Below are 17,468 nucleotides of genomic sequence, written 5' to 3'. Positions count from 1 at the left end.
GTATAGGAATCACTTCCTCTTCCTGGTGCAAAACACGCAGGACAATGAGTGTGGTTCGGCGGGAGGAGTTTCCTGTGAATTCCGCGTATGCATTGGTAGACTGGCAGGTGATACACGGCGAGGGGGCGCTAGACACGGACCACGTGTATTTCTGCCTTCTACGCGACTCGTTTCTGCATGGAATGGTCACCGAACGTCTGATCTCAGTACGTCACGTGTTCGCCCCAGATCAAACGAAAATGATGCATGTACTTCACCAACTTTTACTGCTAGGGTTTCCAATGTGGAAAAGATGAGACAAAGGATATGTAATCTAGCTTGGGCATCTGTCAAATCTAAGAGCATCTCCACCAGTTCCGCTATATACGGCATTCAAGAGAGTTATTTTGTAGATTGTATTGGGCTCCGGCCGTTGAGCCCCGATACAAAATTTAGAATTTTTGTTAGAAAAGACATAAACTCGTACATATAATTCATAAAAGTTTATGAGTTTTTACAAACTGGAAGCGGAAATACAAACAAAAACTGAATAAATTCTAATTTAGGCCGAGGCAACGGTAGATGGCGATGTAGTCGGCATCGATCAATGGCTCATCCTTTGGCGGGCGGTTGCAGCTCTCGCCATCGCCGACGGGCCTGTGGCTAGGACCAGACTCGTCGTCATCGAGATCGATGCATATAGCCTGAGGCGGCGTGCGCTCCGCTGCCTCCTTCTTCGCCTCAGACCTTGACTAGGCCTCGCCGAACGCGTGCATCGCCAGCGGAACGTCGTTGTAGGAGGCGAGCTCGACAACCCTTTGACCCGAAAACTCCTCCGGATTGTCTGCGGCCTGGTACTGCGGCTAGCCGGCTGGCGGCATATTTTGGCAGCAGCTCCCACCATGCTCCTCCTTTGCACGTGGCAACGATGGAGGTACCCTCGGCTCGCGAATGACGAGCTGGCCATCGCCGGAGCGTTTCCACAACTTTCTCCTCATACTCGTTCTTGACGGACGCGATGGTAGTCTATGGCATCACCGCTATTGAGGACGACGACCTTGAAAACGAGGACAATGCCGATGCAGCACCCAATGACGCGTGGGGTTGGGAAGGTGAGGCGGGGCTCGTTCCCCGCGGTGAGTGTGCGGCCCACCAAAGCCTACGGCGTTCTTGATCACTGGCAATAGGACGCTGCCGTCAAACCCTGCAAGCTCCATCTCGCGGTGTTGTCGGAAGAAACAATTCCATGTGACGTGGTTATCGGGATCCCTCTAGGGATCCGCGTGCTGCTCCTGTGTGGTGTAGGCTTGCCGGAGGGAAAATGCGGCTTACCAAATGAAGACGGGCTGTTTGGCCGGTTGGGCGAGATTTTGCCTCCGACGCGGGAGGGGGTGGGGTATAGTGGGCGACTCGAGATGTTGTAATAGTAACCCTTTCGAATTGCGATGCTTGATTAGCTCCAACAGCGCGCTGCCGATTTAGACGTACTACTCCTAACCCGGTTCAAGAATCCAACTTTCGGAAGTTGGCAGTCTACAACTAGTGTCGCCTTAAACGGATGTACTCCCTACCTACACGGTTCAAGATTCCAAATCATTTTCCTAGCTATTCCGAGGTCTGTTCGAAAAGAAAAGGAAGACCGAGGCGAACCTGCAAATTCCGCCTACTTCCGGGGTCCGGGCGGAAGCAGCACAGCTCCTCACGGAAACACGACCCCAGCGGAAAGCGACACCGCACCTCCACGACCACGACAAAGCATGACCGCTAGGTCCCACCGTCAGATTCCGGCGGGCCCGGCTCCGCGCAGGCCCACGCGATATAGCGCCCCGCAAATACATAAATTTCAACGGGATTCTCCTGATACCCATGTGGACCCACAGGCCGAGACCACACTCAGCGCGCCACGTACGTGGGTAAGCACGACCACCGGTGCGGAATCCCTGGGGACGGCGACGGACGAGATTCCCGGCCGTTGGATGGTCCGTTAGTTGACCACGTGTCGAGCCCAGGCTGCTGCACCGGGGAATGAATGGTTGGGGCGTCGAGATTACTACTACTCCTCCTTGTTTAATTACTGGAGTAGCTATGTGCAGGTAGTAGCAACAGCAGTATACTCTCATCCGACTAATTGTTTTGGTGCTCCTGACCTGCGCATGCATGAATTGGCACGACTGAAATTGGAACGCGAGAAACCAGAATCCCCTTCTCCCCTTCCGATGCTAACCATGATTAATACTACCTAGCTAGCTAGCTGGAGGGGGTGTAGGGATCGGACGTAGGTGAACCGGTACGGGAAAGAAAAGACACAGGCGATCAGGAGGCGGCTTAAAACCCATCTAGGGTTTCGTCCCTCTCGTCGGCGACGCTGCCGGTCCGCTCCACCTCCGGTGGCCTTGGGGCCTTGGAGGTGTGGCGGACCGCAGCCTCTCGCCGGCGGGAAGGTTTCAGTTCTTCGTTTAGTTTGTTCTCGGTTTCTTCTTCAGGATGGTGAGGCGGTGGCTACTTCCTGAAGTCGAATAAGGTCCTCCCGTCCTATCCTCGCTCCGGTGATGCATCTAGCGTCGGCGGAGGGCGTGTGGAGTTGTGTGTCCGGCGGATCTCCCGAGATCCGGTCGTCTCTCGTGTTCGATTGTGTGGTTTCAGGTTAGTCTCTTCCGATCTACGTTTGTCATCATTGGCGATGGTTGCCGTCTCCGGTGCGCCGGTCCTTTGGGGCCTTAGCACGACGACTTCCCGTCTGTCTACTACAACAAGCTCTACTACGACAAGCTTTGCCTGGCTCCGGTGATGGAGGGGCGAGGACAGCGGCGCGCCTTCGGCTCGTGCTAGTGTCTGTAGTCGTCGCTAGGTGGTCCAATGACCTTTTTGTAATTTTTATTACTTTTAGGCATCTTTGTACTACTGTTGATGATTATTAATAGATCGGTGGAATTTTAGCCAAAAAAAAAAAAGCTAGCTAGCTGGAGGGAAGAAAACTCGGCAACAATTCTCGAGGTTTGCGCGTGTACGTTAGAGCAATTCCAATAGTATAGTCAACTGTTGGCTATAACAAGATGTCATATCATTTGTACTCCCTCCTTCACAGTTTATAAGGCACGCGCGTACCCCTAGGTTGCAAATTTAACCTATATAATTTAAATTATATAATACAAAAATTATATCATTAGAAAATAGAACATCTGAACTTTCTAATGATATAATTTTTATAACATATAACTAATGGTAACTTGATCAAATTTGCGACCTAGGGGTACGCGCGTGCCTTATAAATTGTGAGAGAGGGAGTACTCATCATATAGCTAACATGTACAATAGTTTATAAAAATGTAGTACTTTACTAATATATGGTCCACCTTTCACTCTCACAAGGTGCCTAGGAGCACGTGCAAGAGCTGGCTATTGCATAGTAGCCCACCTCCCTTCTCTCTCCTCTTCTCTCTCCTCCAACTCATCTAAACTATATTATTTAATGTCTTATAGTCAGCTGACTGGATTCTATTGTACTTGCTCTTAGATAATGTACACCGGAGTACCAAAGGAATGGGTGGTTCATCATCTCACTGGATGCTAGGCGTCGAACCCTTTGATTAACTGCAAGTTGGATGCATACTGATCCAGCGCTTCGTTTAAGAATGTGGAAAGCGTGGACTATTTTGTTTGTGTTGGTTCGTGTATTCACTGGGTATTTAGTCTTGCTAAGCGCTTTTAGTATCGGTTTTGCAACTGACACTATGGAATCGGGACTAAGAGCATCTCCAACGCGGTGACCCATCCCGTATTCGGGCGTCTGGATAGGTCCAACTGGACAAATCCGCGGCGCAACACGGTCACGCACCGCAAATGCGGATGGCCGTGGTGTCCGGGACGACGCAAACTCGGCCCAAATCTGGGCTAGCTAGGTTTGCGTGGCCACGGATGGCACGCGGCGTCCGATCGCGTCCGCCTGCTCTCCTGCTCGTCTCCCTTGGTCCCAGCTGTCGGTGACTGCGTGCATCATATTAAATGTGGACTGGAGGGATCTGTCCTGTCCAATCCACTCCCCACTCCAGTCTCCACTCGACGGTTCCCCACGCACGCGCAACCGCCGCCATGGCCCCGAAGAGGGCTTTTGCTCCCAGCGCCAACGACAGCGAGGCCAGCAGCAGCCGCCATCCTCCGCCAGCGCTAAGGGCCGGGGGAAACCACGGCGGTCTCCACATCGGAGAGGCCGCCCGCATCGGCGAGGCATTGGTGCAACCCGCGCCGCTGCTGCTGCCGAAGCCAGAGGAGGAGGATGACCCGAACCTACGCGTCGTTCTGTCGCTGTCCGCGGCGGAGGAGGAGGCAAAGTGGCCACATCTCGCGGCGGCCATTCGCACCTCCACGATGGAGGAGGAGGCCCGGCAGGCGGTCGAGGACGCCGAGGCCTGGGTGTTGCTCGCCCAGGTCCGCCGGGAGGAGGCAGCGACGCGGCGGCGCGAGGAGGCCTGACTCCGCCGCGAGGAGGGGATGCGCCAGGAGGCCAGGCGCCAGAAGGCCAGACGCCTCGCGTGGCAGGAGAGGAAGTTGCGCCTCTGGGAGGAGGCGCAGCTACGGGCTGCTGCGTCGAAGCAGCGGGCGGCTCCGGACCCGCACTCGGCATGGGAGGAGGCCATGTGGTCGACGTGGCCGGAGTCCCTGGCGCGGTCGAGCCACAACCTTGCCTCGCCGCCTAGGGATGTCGTCGACGGCAACGGCGACGAGGCCCACAGGGACTAGGCAGCGCACCGGCGGCCACCTCGTCCTCCTCAAACCCTAATAGAGGGTTTTTTTATTTTATTTTAAAGCCCATATAGAGAGCTTCTTTTGGTAGTTTGAATTTTCCTAAAATAGGGCATATGTACAAATTTGCCCAAAATAGGGCATATGTTTAATGAAACTTCATTTAGGTTTAAATTTTTTTTCTTTATTTTTGTTTTTCTTCGCATATGCGATGCGTTCGCGCGTTGGGCGCAGCGCGCGACCCAAACGGAAACGCGAACGCGAGACGTTGCCGGGTGTTCGCGTTGCCCCCAAACGGTCCAAGACGGACGAACCATCACGTCTGTTTGGGTCGCAGCGTTGAAGATGCCCTAAGGGCATTCCCTTTAGTTTTTGTTGTGCTGCGAACGAGACTAAATGCCCCTCCACGTGGGAACTGGAACTACGAAATCGGGACTAAAGGCCTCCCCTTTAGTTCTGGTTGTGCTGCCCTTTAGTCCCACGTGGGTTGCGGCTTGCTGGCGCTCTAGGGTGAAGTACCTTTAGTCCCGGTTTGTAACACCAACCAGAACTAAAGACCATGATCGCTATTTTTTTCTAAAAAAAATTCCACTCCCTCTTTTCTTCTATTTTTTCAGAATTTCTAATTTTTCAGTTATTTGTTTAATTAAGTATCTAACTACACTCAATTTTAGGTCAAATTACTCACTTGTGGTGAAACTTCCCGCTCGGTCACTCATCTTCAGACTGCTCCTGCACTAGCACGCTTAATTTCTCAGTTCCTTTCGACCCGCTTCCAAGTGCTCTGCGCACGTTATTGATACTAATATCATATCAATCCTATTAACATGTTGGTCACGATGTTACACTTTTTTATTGTTTTAATTCCAAATAATTCTTTTAATAAACAAAAGTAATGATGTAATAATAATCTTGAATAAATAAATAACAACAAAAATTTATTTTCTTTTTGCAAAACCTAAAAGCTGAAAATTTTCATACTTCCCTTTGGCAGTTTAAGAATCTAAAAATTGGCTAACCGGGTAAACCATGACGAATTTGGATGTAACTTTCCGGGTAGATACATTTTCATGTATTAAACGTTTTTTTAGTTCATATGCAAAAGATAATCCCCTTTTACCAAAAAATACCGTGTTTTTGCAACAACAAAAATCAAAATTACATCTGAAAGGATTTTAAATTTTGAATTTTCTATCATTTTATTTTGTATTTTACAAAGATAAAAAGACACCAACCGAGACTAAAAACTTTCACACCAGAAGCAGCCTATCGCAACCCCTTTACGGCGAGACTAAAACTTTTCGGTGTCCTAGCTGTTCGAACCGGAACTAATGCGAGCATTAGTCCCGGTCTCCGGGCAGCTCCAAACGAATGCCCTGGATGTGAGAAATTTTCTCACCTCTTAATTTTGCAGGTCAAATATGCTATTAGGCCTGGAATTAAAACTCGAAACTCACGAGCTGAACGAGTAACTCGTGACTCGACTCGCCTCGACTCGAACTCGGTGTATAACGAGCCAAGCCGAGTTTCATATTTTGTTGTTAAACGAGTTCAAGCTAAACGAGCCGAGTTCATCGAACTCGTGAGTAGCTCGTTTAGCTCGATAAAAATGAATTCGGCCCAAGCCCACCAAAATGCGCAAATATATTTGTGGTTTCTCAACTTGGCAATCTTATGCTGATGATATATTGATCATTGTGGTTTATATTTTTGTGGTACCATAATCCTAATGCTTGTTGTTCGTTATTTATGCCCAAATATTCGGGGAAAATGCATTGTACATATTACATGTTCTATTTAATAGTTTTAAACGAGCTACTCGTGAGTTACTCGCGAGCTTTGCGAGTCGAGCCGAGTTTCAAATCCGGACTCGATTGTTAAACGAGTCGAGTCGAGCTAACTCGATTGTTGACAGAGCTTTAGCGAGTCAAGCCGAGCTGGCTCGGCTCGACTCGAATTCCAGCCCTATATGCTATACATTTTCAATTGTCGCTAGCACAAGAATGCCAACCGAGACTAGATATATGGCATCGATGTGCTTGTAAAATACAATTAGTTTTGAAATACACGAGTCTATTAGACTGAATGTGCAGCATTGTATTATGTTGAATATGTAGTGAATTTTGGAACACATATGTATCATCGCATTTGTGACCAGTTGCAGACCGGTCGGTGTGTTTTGTCTTGCATATAGATCAACAAATGTACCACGGGTGTGCCCTATTTTCTTGCCTCTTTATTTAATAAACGAAATATGTGATTTTTTATTAAAAAACTCGATGTTGTAAGCATGCAAACCGAAATCTAGTGTATGACACTGATGTGCTCGGAAAATACAATGAATTTTAAAATTGTACCAGCTATGAGACTAAATATAGATGTCAATGTTGTATTGAACATGTAGTGAATTTTGTAAAATGGAGTATCACCACATATGTGACCAACTGTCCAACTAACCAGCGGTTTTGTGATTTTTATCGCCTCTGAGTTTAGAGGTGAACATGGCTGTGTTCTATAAGTCTGTCTAGGGTAACTATGCCGGAAAAGACTAAATATACAACATTAACGTGCTTGGAAATATATTTAATATTAAAATAGGTGCCACGGCTAATCAAAATTACATCTGAAAGGATTTTAAATTATGAATTTTCTATCATTTTATTTTGTATTTTACAAAGCCTAAAAGACACCAACCGAGACTAAAAACTTTCACACCAGAAGCAGCCTATCGCAACCCCTTTACGGCGAGACTAAAACTTTTCGGTGTCCTAGCCGTTCGAATCGGAACTAATGCGATCATTAGTCCCGGTCTCCGGGCAGCTCCGAACGAATGCCCTGGATGTGAGAAATTTTCTCACCTCTTAATTTTGCAGGTCAAATATGCTATACATTTTCAATTGTCGCTAGCACAAGAATGCCAACCGAGACTAGATATATGGCATCGATGTGCTTGTAAAATACAATTAGTTTTGAAATACATGAGTCTATTAGACTGAATGTGCGGCATTGTATTATGTTGAATATGTAGTTAATTTTGGAACACATATGTATCATCGCATTTGTGACCAGTTGCAGACCGGTCGGTGTGTTTTGTCTTGCATATAGATCAACAAATGTACCACGGGTGTGCCCTATTTTCTTGCCTCTTTATTTAATAAACAAAATACTCCGTATGTGATTTTTTATTAAAAAACTTGATGTTGTAAGCATGCAAACCGAAATCTAGTGTATGACACTGATGTGCTCGGAAAATACAATGAATTTTAAAATTGTACCAGCTATGAGACTAAATATAGATGTCAATGTTGTATTGAACATGTAGTGAATTTTGTAAAATGGAGTATCACCACATATGTGACCAACTGTCGGGAATGGTGTTTTGGCACATGGGAGCATATGCTCCCTTTATTTTGAAATGCATGTTACATACATTTCGAAATTTCAAAAAATTGAAACGAAAAATTCGAACGTATATCTTCACGTGTTACGCGCTCACAAAGTTGTTTCATAAAAATCCGACTTGTCGTGTGACGTGTGTAAAAAAGACAAAATTCAATGCTGAAAATAAGGCTTTTCAGGAGATAAATTTTCTCTTTTTTACACAGACCACAAAACATATTGGTTCCTCACGAAACATGACGAACGTACGTATATTGTGGAGATGTACATGCAGAATTTTTTATCAAAATTTTTCGACATTTCGAAATATAACTTTTTGATAGAGGGAGCATATGCACCCGGGAGCCGAATTGAATTTCCGCCAACTGTCCAACTAACCAGCGGTTTTGTGATTGTTATCGCCTCTGAGTTTAGAGGTGAACATGGCTGTGTTCTATAAGTCTGTCTAGGGTAACTATGCCAGCAGAGACTAAATATACAACATTAACGTGCATGGAAATATATTTAATATTAAAATAGGTGCCACGGCTCTTGACTAAATATCTGGCATGAAAGTTGTACCAAAAGTGTAATTTTTGGACAGGCAAACGAATCATCACATCTGGGCCAAGAGTCATACCAGTTGGTGTGTTTTGTCTTGCGTATAGATCACCAAGTGTGTCGTTGGATGAATATGATCGAGCAATTTTCTTGCCCTTTAAATTTGCAGGAGACATTGTAATATATTCTTTTAAGTTATCGCTAGTGTAAGCCCAACCAAGACTACATATATGAAACTGAAGTGCTTGAGAGTACGATAAATTTCGAAAAAGGCACATCTAGTACTAGCCGGTGGACCAGAAACAGTTGGTTATAAAAATATGATGATACGGTTATCTTTTTTAACAGAGTATATTTATATAATGACATGAAGTATTTAGAATATGCGTTGCATGATGTGTGTGTTCCTAGGTGCTAAATAATGGTTACAGACCAAACACAAAGGTATATGAAATACTCCTATGTTATATGCATATTCTTGGATGTTGGACAAAGCGTTTTGGCTCATAGGTGTAGATACACCTATTAGGAAAAGTAAAATTTAAATTTATTTCAAAATGTTAAAAAATCGAATAAAATTCCTCATCGTGCATCCGAACATCCTATGTTACCTTATGAAAGTTTGCGGGGAAAATATATTTTATGTGGCCTGTATAAAAAAGACAAACAAATGTCTCGTAAGAAACTTTTTTAGAGCATCAGAAATTGTATTTTTTGCACAGGCTATAGAAAATAATATTTTTTGCGACACTTTGTGTGCAGGCATAGAATATGTGGAAGTACACCCCGAAATTACTTTCAAAAAATTTAGACATTTTGATATTTATTTTTTCGTTGGATGTTAGCCATCTTTCTTTGTAAGGTATCCTAACATAATGAAATCCCCTAAATAATTTTTAGAAATCAAACGCGGAAACTAGAGCGGAACATCGTAGAGGCATCACACATGCACCTCTTATTCTGGTATATGCGCATGAGATACTCGGTGCAAGTCTGAAGGCATGCTTAGTTCATTTCCACTTTTTCTATGTTAAGGGGACGTTTTGTTACCGGGCACATATTAGCGAACCAAAGTCTTGCAAGTATGGCCACCACAAAAGTATGGCAGCCACAAAAGTGTGTTTGAGAAAATGCAGTCCATAAATTGTGATAAGAATTCACAAAAACTCAATGACAAATGTGCGCTGTCTATAGTAAAATATGTTGGTGGTAAAGTATGGTTAATGTTAGAGCTATAAGCACCTTAACCAAGAAAAGCAGTAGACTAGAAGTATGGGAAACAAATTAGACATGCCATCCAACAAATAGTATGGTAATTATAATTCTAAGCATGATGTTAAAACAATGGCAGCATGAACTCCATTAAAAGAATTAGGATAACACATGGGACAGTGGAAGAAGAACCATTCATGTAGCCAGTGTTGTTGCCCATGTCGTCATAGAAGCTGTTGATATCGAGGAAGAAATCATTATCAGGAAAGAAGTCTTTCGCGCTAGTGGTCGCGCAAAAGCGCTCCCAAAAACCTTATCGCTCCCATCCCGTATAGGATCACAAGAGGGTTTTTTTGTGGAGTCCTACTGTCCTAACTCATGGCGCAGGCTAGACGGGATAGGGAAGACCTTGATCATCACAAACTTCTGAAACCAAGAGAAGGCTATGATGTTTGTGTGGTGGTGTGTCTTTGGAGAGGAACGGCCCGTTTGTTATAGGCACATGAAGAGAGGTGAGCAGGCCGTGATAGAATAGGAAGTGAAGAGTTAGGAGGTGAACGAGAGGGGGTATTCCACAACTAGTTGCGGGTGCAGCTTATTTTTTTGGGATACTTCCATGTTTAAAAAAAATGCAAACTAAAATTCTAGACATACATTGTGTCGTAGCTTGTGCATATGTAAAGTTTCATCAAAAAATATGTCAATATGCCTGTGTAAAAAAGAGAAGACATACCTAAATAGTGTCGCATACTGTTTACACATCATTTGTTCTTTTTGTGTAGATCACATGTTGTTATTATTTTGGATGAAACTTCACGGATGCAGAAGACACAACATAATGTATGTTCAAAATTTTAGTTTACATTTTTTGAAAAAAAATAAGGTGTACCCGCAACTAGTTGCGGATTGGAGCTTCCGGGAGGTGAACATATTAATTTCGCAGAATAGTAAAACATTTGAGCTTATGCGCAACCATTCAAATTACAGTCGTGTGCAGCGAAAACATAGATATCGGCTCATTCCTGCAACCTGCGGCGTGTGGCGAGGCAGGTGGCGGAGAAGGAGGAGTGAACGTATAGTAGTCCTCTTCTCATGCTCATATAACTCGCCTTATAAGGAGGTCAACCTCTCTTTAAATTAGCAATATGAGATCAAAATTTTGTCCCACTTCTTGTCTTACATGAATGAGTCATTGGGCCTCAGGATTTTCATAAATTACATATGGAAAAAAGCTAAATGGATTGATCCGTAATAGTGAACATTAAAGCAATGAAAATTAAATACATAGCAGGTTGCCAAACTTCGACTTCCCAAAATGCGGCTATAAAGCAACCTTAGAGAGGACAGAGATTTGATGCACATGGGCACCAGCGATCTCGTTTTTCAAAAAAATCAAAAATCATATTTTTAAGTTTTAAAAAGTTCTGAAACAAATCTCCATCTAGCCCATAATGTATCTCTCAAACATGTAAAATATTAATTTAAAATAATTTATATTTTAAGCTACACAAAAAAGACAACAGTGCATATTTGAGTAGTCATTTTCAAATCTTCGAAAACATGTTATTATTTTTGTCTGGCACAAAGTAAAATGAATTTTGGGTTGAGATTTTCCATGATTGTGAGATGTATCACTAACAATCTACATAATTATTTTTCATATTTTTAATGACTAATAATTTTTTATTTTTTTAAAAAATGACAAGATCAGTGGAGCTCATGAGCCAAAACCACCTTTTGTCTTAGAGAGGAGTAGAGTACAGAAGTGTTGCCGATCATCTTGAAACCGCATGTGGAGAATCAATATGTGGTTAGATGGTTAGGAAGACAGTAACACTACTAGCTCACTAGAGTTCAAAACACAGGTTAGACACCTTTGTGTCTCGTAAAGACGAAATATTTTTCACTGTATGAATTTTGACTTCATCAATCTCAAGAACCGTCGAATTAACTTCCTTGAACTCAATCTCTCAAAAATATTCATAGGGTAGGGTGTGTGTTCACAGGTGTGAGTGTATATACGTGCTTGTGAGCATATGCGTCTGAATGTGATTCGCAACAAAAAAAAATTGAAACCGGATGTTATTCGTAAATAGAATCCAAGCACGCACGTCATCCTCACCCATTGCCTCGCGACTCAGTGACTTCAATTTCACCACAGACAAGCACCACCGATGCGCCGATCAATGCAGCAGTTGGACCAACAATACCAGGGTTGTCTACATATCACCGCCGGCGACCACAACGGTGAAAAGACATCTCACACATTGAAGGCTCGTTATCCGGAAAAAAAATGTCTCATGTAGCATGTGCGAATCGTGAGAAAGCAAACAGCTTCAAGCCTAGATGCATATATCTTCCATAGATTTAGATATATCGCTTCCTAAGAAGTTGACTGTGACATTAACAAAGGAGACGATATATAGAGATTCGTGGTTTAGTTGCCTGATTCCAAGGGATTCTCCACGGAGTATAATATAGCAGTTCTGGTAACCTTCACTCTGGGATTATTATAAACTCTACGAGCAAAGCTTCAATAATTCTGTGTGGTGACCACGATGGCCAATTACATAGCGCCATATTAGAAAAGGCCTCAATAATTCGGTGTGACGAACTGGCGATCAATAAGATCCTAGAATGAAAAGGTTTCAGGTCCCTCAAAAAGGGGGACATATATGGAAAGCATGAAAGTGGTTTGAAACCAATGATGAGGTATGGAGGGATCTAGCTCTTAAACTGCGACATCACTGGATTTATAATTGTCACCTAGCTAACGACATTTTCTCTCAGAAGGTTGAATACACGGGCTTTAAGGGGAATTGAGAATGTGAGTGAAGACTGAAGATTGAATAAATGGAGTCAATTTGATTTTTAGACCTGAATCCGTCCGGTGAATCCCCGGTCAGACGGCGGAGTTACGTCTTCCAAATTCAAGTCCTGTGCCATTGCTCACTGTTAACGCCTTCACGGTTGTCTCGTGAGTAATCATGAGTATTTGTCGGTTCAACTTCAGAATAGCTCACATTTTGCCATATATGCCCTCTCAGGCTGGTCATAGTGGTAAGTATCATGCATATGATACTTGTATATGATACTATCTCTATAGTGGTTAGTATCATGAAGTAGTATCATACTCATGCTATATTTATTGCTTTTTAGAATCTCAATGCAAATTTGTGCACAAGATTTGTTTGGCATTAACTTTTCTCGTGACATGCGCTATGATACAGTATCTACCTATGTTACTCTAATCTCCTCTCTCCTCCTTAGACTAGTCATAGTGGGAAGTAACATAGAGTAGTAACATGTGCATGTTACTACTCTATGTTACTACCTTCATAGTGGTTAGTAACATCAAAGTTTCCCGAATCTCCCTTAACGGAAGAAATAGAAGCTCGAGAAGGAATACCACTAAAAACCTAGTTCGCTCTCAAATAAAAACCTAGTTCACTCGCTAAAGCATCCATGGCTGAATGGTGAAAGCGCCCACCAACCTAGAAAGGAGTATCATATATGTCTTCATTAATTAGCTTATAGACTCATTGTATCTTGAGAAGTGTGATGTTACAGTAACTAGCTATGTTACTCCATCCTCCTCTCTCCTCATTAACTCACTGCCACATAAGTAAATTTGCTGAGTTGGACACTTAGTTACTAGTGAAGTTACTCCCACTATGAGTAGTCTTAATTAGCTACCACATCAGCATTTTTGTGGGACCAATGTGCATGATACTAGCTATGATACTAGCACTATAGGTAGCCTCACCGGGCTCATTACGTATAGAACTAATGCAAAAAAAAAAATCTGTGACAGAGGGAATGGCCCCTAAATAACTGTATAAGTAAATACTTTATCTTTAGACGCCCTTTCAGCCAACCCTTTTTTGTTGGCCCTTGTTCAGTAGGTTCGTAAAAGATAATTTTCGGCTAGAGCCATTACCTGTCCAGTAAATTTAGCTGGTCCACCGGACATGGTGTTTTACCTCATAGGGCTAAATGCACCTGCTAAATAAGTGCATTTTAAATGTCCAAAAATTCTAGGTAAAAATCATGGGTACATGCAAACATTTTACGTCCGCACACAAAGTTATGAAACACTTAATATAAGATTTAAGAAAAAATATGTTAAATAAGGGAAATAAGGCCACAATATATGATCAAGGAAACAAAAGCAATGGTATAAACAAGTAACATAATTTAACCGGAAAATCAACAATTCCGTCGGTTCGGGCGGTTTATGACTTGTATATATAATGTTAGGTTTTCATTGCTTACCACGTGGGTAAATTGGCTGAGTGTTTTATTGTGCTCAATTAATTTTGATACTACCAAGATCCACAATGATGCAGCTGTGAACAACAAGTCAGATGAAAACCTAGAGAATGCTCGTAACTGATGAGGAGCTGGTGCATGGTCTGCCAATTGGTACGTTTTGAGAAATCACATTTTTTAGGCGTGCCAAGGTTGATGTATTGTGTATTTCCAATTATATATCAATTTTGGCGGCCCCGAGTAATAAGTATTGGAAGTAGTCCCAAGTGCAGTCCTAAGGTTTTTTAGTTTCCATGGGAGTATTAAACAAGATGTTACTCTAGACAAGGTTCATTTCTCTTTAAGTACCTTTTCAATTGTGGGATTCCAAAAATACCAAAAAATAAATAAAATTAAAAGATTATAGGACCATTGCTAAATCTGGCAAGTTATAATTCATTTATACCAAGCTACACCATAGAGAAACGAAATATTTTTCCCGTGAGGTTGTTGCATCAAAAAAATCATTTTCTAATGTAGTGCAAAGAAATACTTTGAAAATTTGATAAGGTAATCAATTCTACAAATGCAGCTCGGAAACATGAATTTGATACTATTGAGCATGAAGCAATTATTCAAGTGATGATGCACATGAAGCAATTATTCAAGTGATGATGCATATGGGGTTTGATGGTAAAACTATTCAGTGGGTCAGAGATATTCTTTCTTCTGGAACATCAAAAAAATTGCTGAATGAAGTGCCAGGAAAGCAGTTTGCATGTAAGAGGGGTGTTAGGCAGGGGGACCCCTTATCACCAATTTTGTATGTGCTTGGATCAGAATTGTTACGATTAGTGATAAATGATGCACTTAGACAAGGTCAGCTATAACTGCCAATTGATGTAGGGGACCCTGATTTTCTAGTGGTGCAGTATGCAGATAATACTTTGCTCATTCTTCCAGCTGAAATTGACCAAGTGCTTGCTTTGAAAGAGATTTTGCATAAATTCTCTGTTTCTACTGGTCTAAAAGTTAACTATCATAAGTCTAGCATGGTCCCAATCAATGTGTCAGGGAGCTTGTCCAACGGTTAGCTACTGCTTTTGGGTGCCAAGTGGCAACTCTTCCTTTCACTTATTTGGGTTTACCATTGGGAACAGCAAGGCAAAAGATTCAGCATTTGACCCCTATTCTCACCAGATTGGAAAGAAAGCTCACAAGCATCTCTAGTTTCTTATCCCATGGAGCTAGGTTGTAGTTGGTGGACTCTGCTTTATCCTCCATGTCCACCTTCTTTTTATGCTCCATCCAAATTCCCCTGGCATCTTGGAACAGTTAAATAGAGTTCTTAGACAGTGTCTCTGGAGGGATAATAGTGACACTCCTAAGCAGTCTCTGGCGGCTTGGGAGATGTTATGCAAGCCTAAAAATAAAGGTGGAGTAGGTATTGTTAATTTCCAGAAGCATAATGAGGCTCTGATGTTGAAGTTTTTGGATAAATTCTATAATAAGGCAGATACTCCTTGGGTAAAGCTTATATGGAGAACTTATTATCAGTCTTCAGTTCCACAGGCTGAGAATCTTTGTGGTTCATTTTGGTGGAAGGATGTTTGTAAGTATCTAGATAAGTACAGGCAGGTGGCCACAGTTTTGCCAGGTAAGGGAGATACATTCATGTTATGGTTGGATTGTTGGAAATTTGAGAATTCTACTACTCCTCTACATGAAATATATCCAAGAATTTTCTCTTATGTTGTTGATGATAAGATCACTGCTGAGGAGGTATATGCAGCAAGTGATATTACCCAGCTTTTCCATTTACCACTGTCTGCACAAGCTTATGAGGAGTTACAGGATTTAACGTCTAATATGAGACGCAATCCTCTGTCTGTGGGAAAAGATTCATGGGTTTATGCTTGGGGAAGCTCTTATACTGCATCTAAGTATTATGATGGCGTGTATTTCACACGTTCGTTGGGCAACCCCAAGAGGAAGGTATGATGCGCACAGCAGCAAGTTTTCCCTCAGAAAGAAACCAAGGTTTATCGAACCAGGAGGAGCCAAGAAGCACGTTGAAGGTTGATGGCGGCGGGATGTAGTGCGGCGCAACACCGGGGATTCCGGCGCCAACGTGGAACCCGCACAACACAACCAAAGTACTTTGCCCCAACGAAACAGTGAGGTTGTCAATCTCACCGGCTTGCTGTAACAAAGGATTAACCGAATTGTGTGGAAGATGATTGTTTGCGAGAGAAAACAGTAAAAACAAGTATTGCAGCAGATTTGTATTTCAAGTATTAAAGAATGGACCGGGGTCCACAGTTCACTAGAGGTGTCTCTCCCATAAGATAAAAGCATGTTGGGTGAACAAATTACAGTCGGGCAATTGACAAATAGAGAGGGCATAACAATGCACATACATGTCATGATAAGTATAGTGAGATTTAATTGGGCATTACGATAAAGTACATAGACCGCCATCCAACTGCATCTATGCCTAAAAAGTCCACCTTCAGGTTATCGTCCGAACCCCTCCAGTATTAAGTTGCAAAGCAACGAGACAATTGCATTAAGTATGGTGCGTAATGTAATCAACAACTACATCCTCGGACATAGCGCCAATGTTTTATCCCTAGTGGCAACAAGCACAACACAACCTTAGAACTTTCGTCACTTGTCCTAGGTGTCAATGCGAGCATGAACCCACTATCGAGCATAAATACTCCCTCTTGGAGTTAAAAGCAAAAACTTGGCCAGAGCCTCTACTAGTAACGGAGAGCATGCAAGATCATAAACAACACATATGTAATAACTTGATAATTAACATAACATGGTATTCTCTATCCATCGGATCCCGACAAACACAACATAGAGTATTACGGATAGATGATCTTGATCATGTTAGGCAGCTCACAAGATCCAACAATGAAGCACAATGAGGAGAAGACAACCATCTAGGTACTGCTATGGACCCATAGTCCAGGGGTGAACTACTCACTCATCACTCCGGAGGCGACCATGGCGGTGTAGAGTCCTCCGGGAGATGAATCCCCTCTCCGGCAGGGTGCCGGAGGAGATCTCCGTAATCCCCCGAGATGGGATCGGCGGCGGCGGCGTCTCGGTAAGGTTTTCCGTATCGTGGTTTTTCGCATCGGGGGTTTCGCGACGGAGGCTTTAAGTAGGCGGAAGGGCAGAGTCGGGGGCCGACGAGGGGCCACACACGGGCGGCGCGGGCTCCCTCTTGGCTGCGCCGCCATGTGTGGTTTTGGCTGGTTCTCGCTCACTCTCTTTAGAGTGCTTCAGTCTTCGGAAGGTTCAAAGCAAATAGCCTCAGTCTTCAAGTCATC

Source organism: Lolium rigidum, chromosome 3 (assembly GCF_022539505.1).
Source record: "Lolium rigidum isolate FL_2022 chromosome 3, APGP_CSIRO_Lrig_0.1, whole genome shotgun sequence".
In the NCBI taxonomy this organism is placed as follows: domain Eukaryota; kingdom Viridiplantae; phylum Streptophyta; class Magnoliopsida; order Poales; family Poaceae; genus Lolium; species Lolium rigidum.
The sequence above is the reverse complement of the archived record's forward strand: the minus strand, read 5'-3'. Positions refer to the sequence as shown.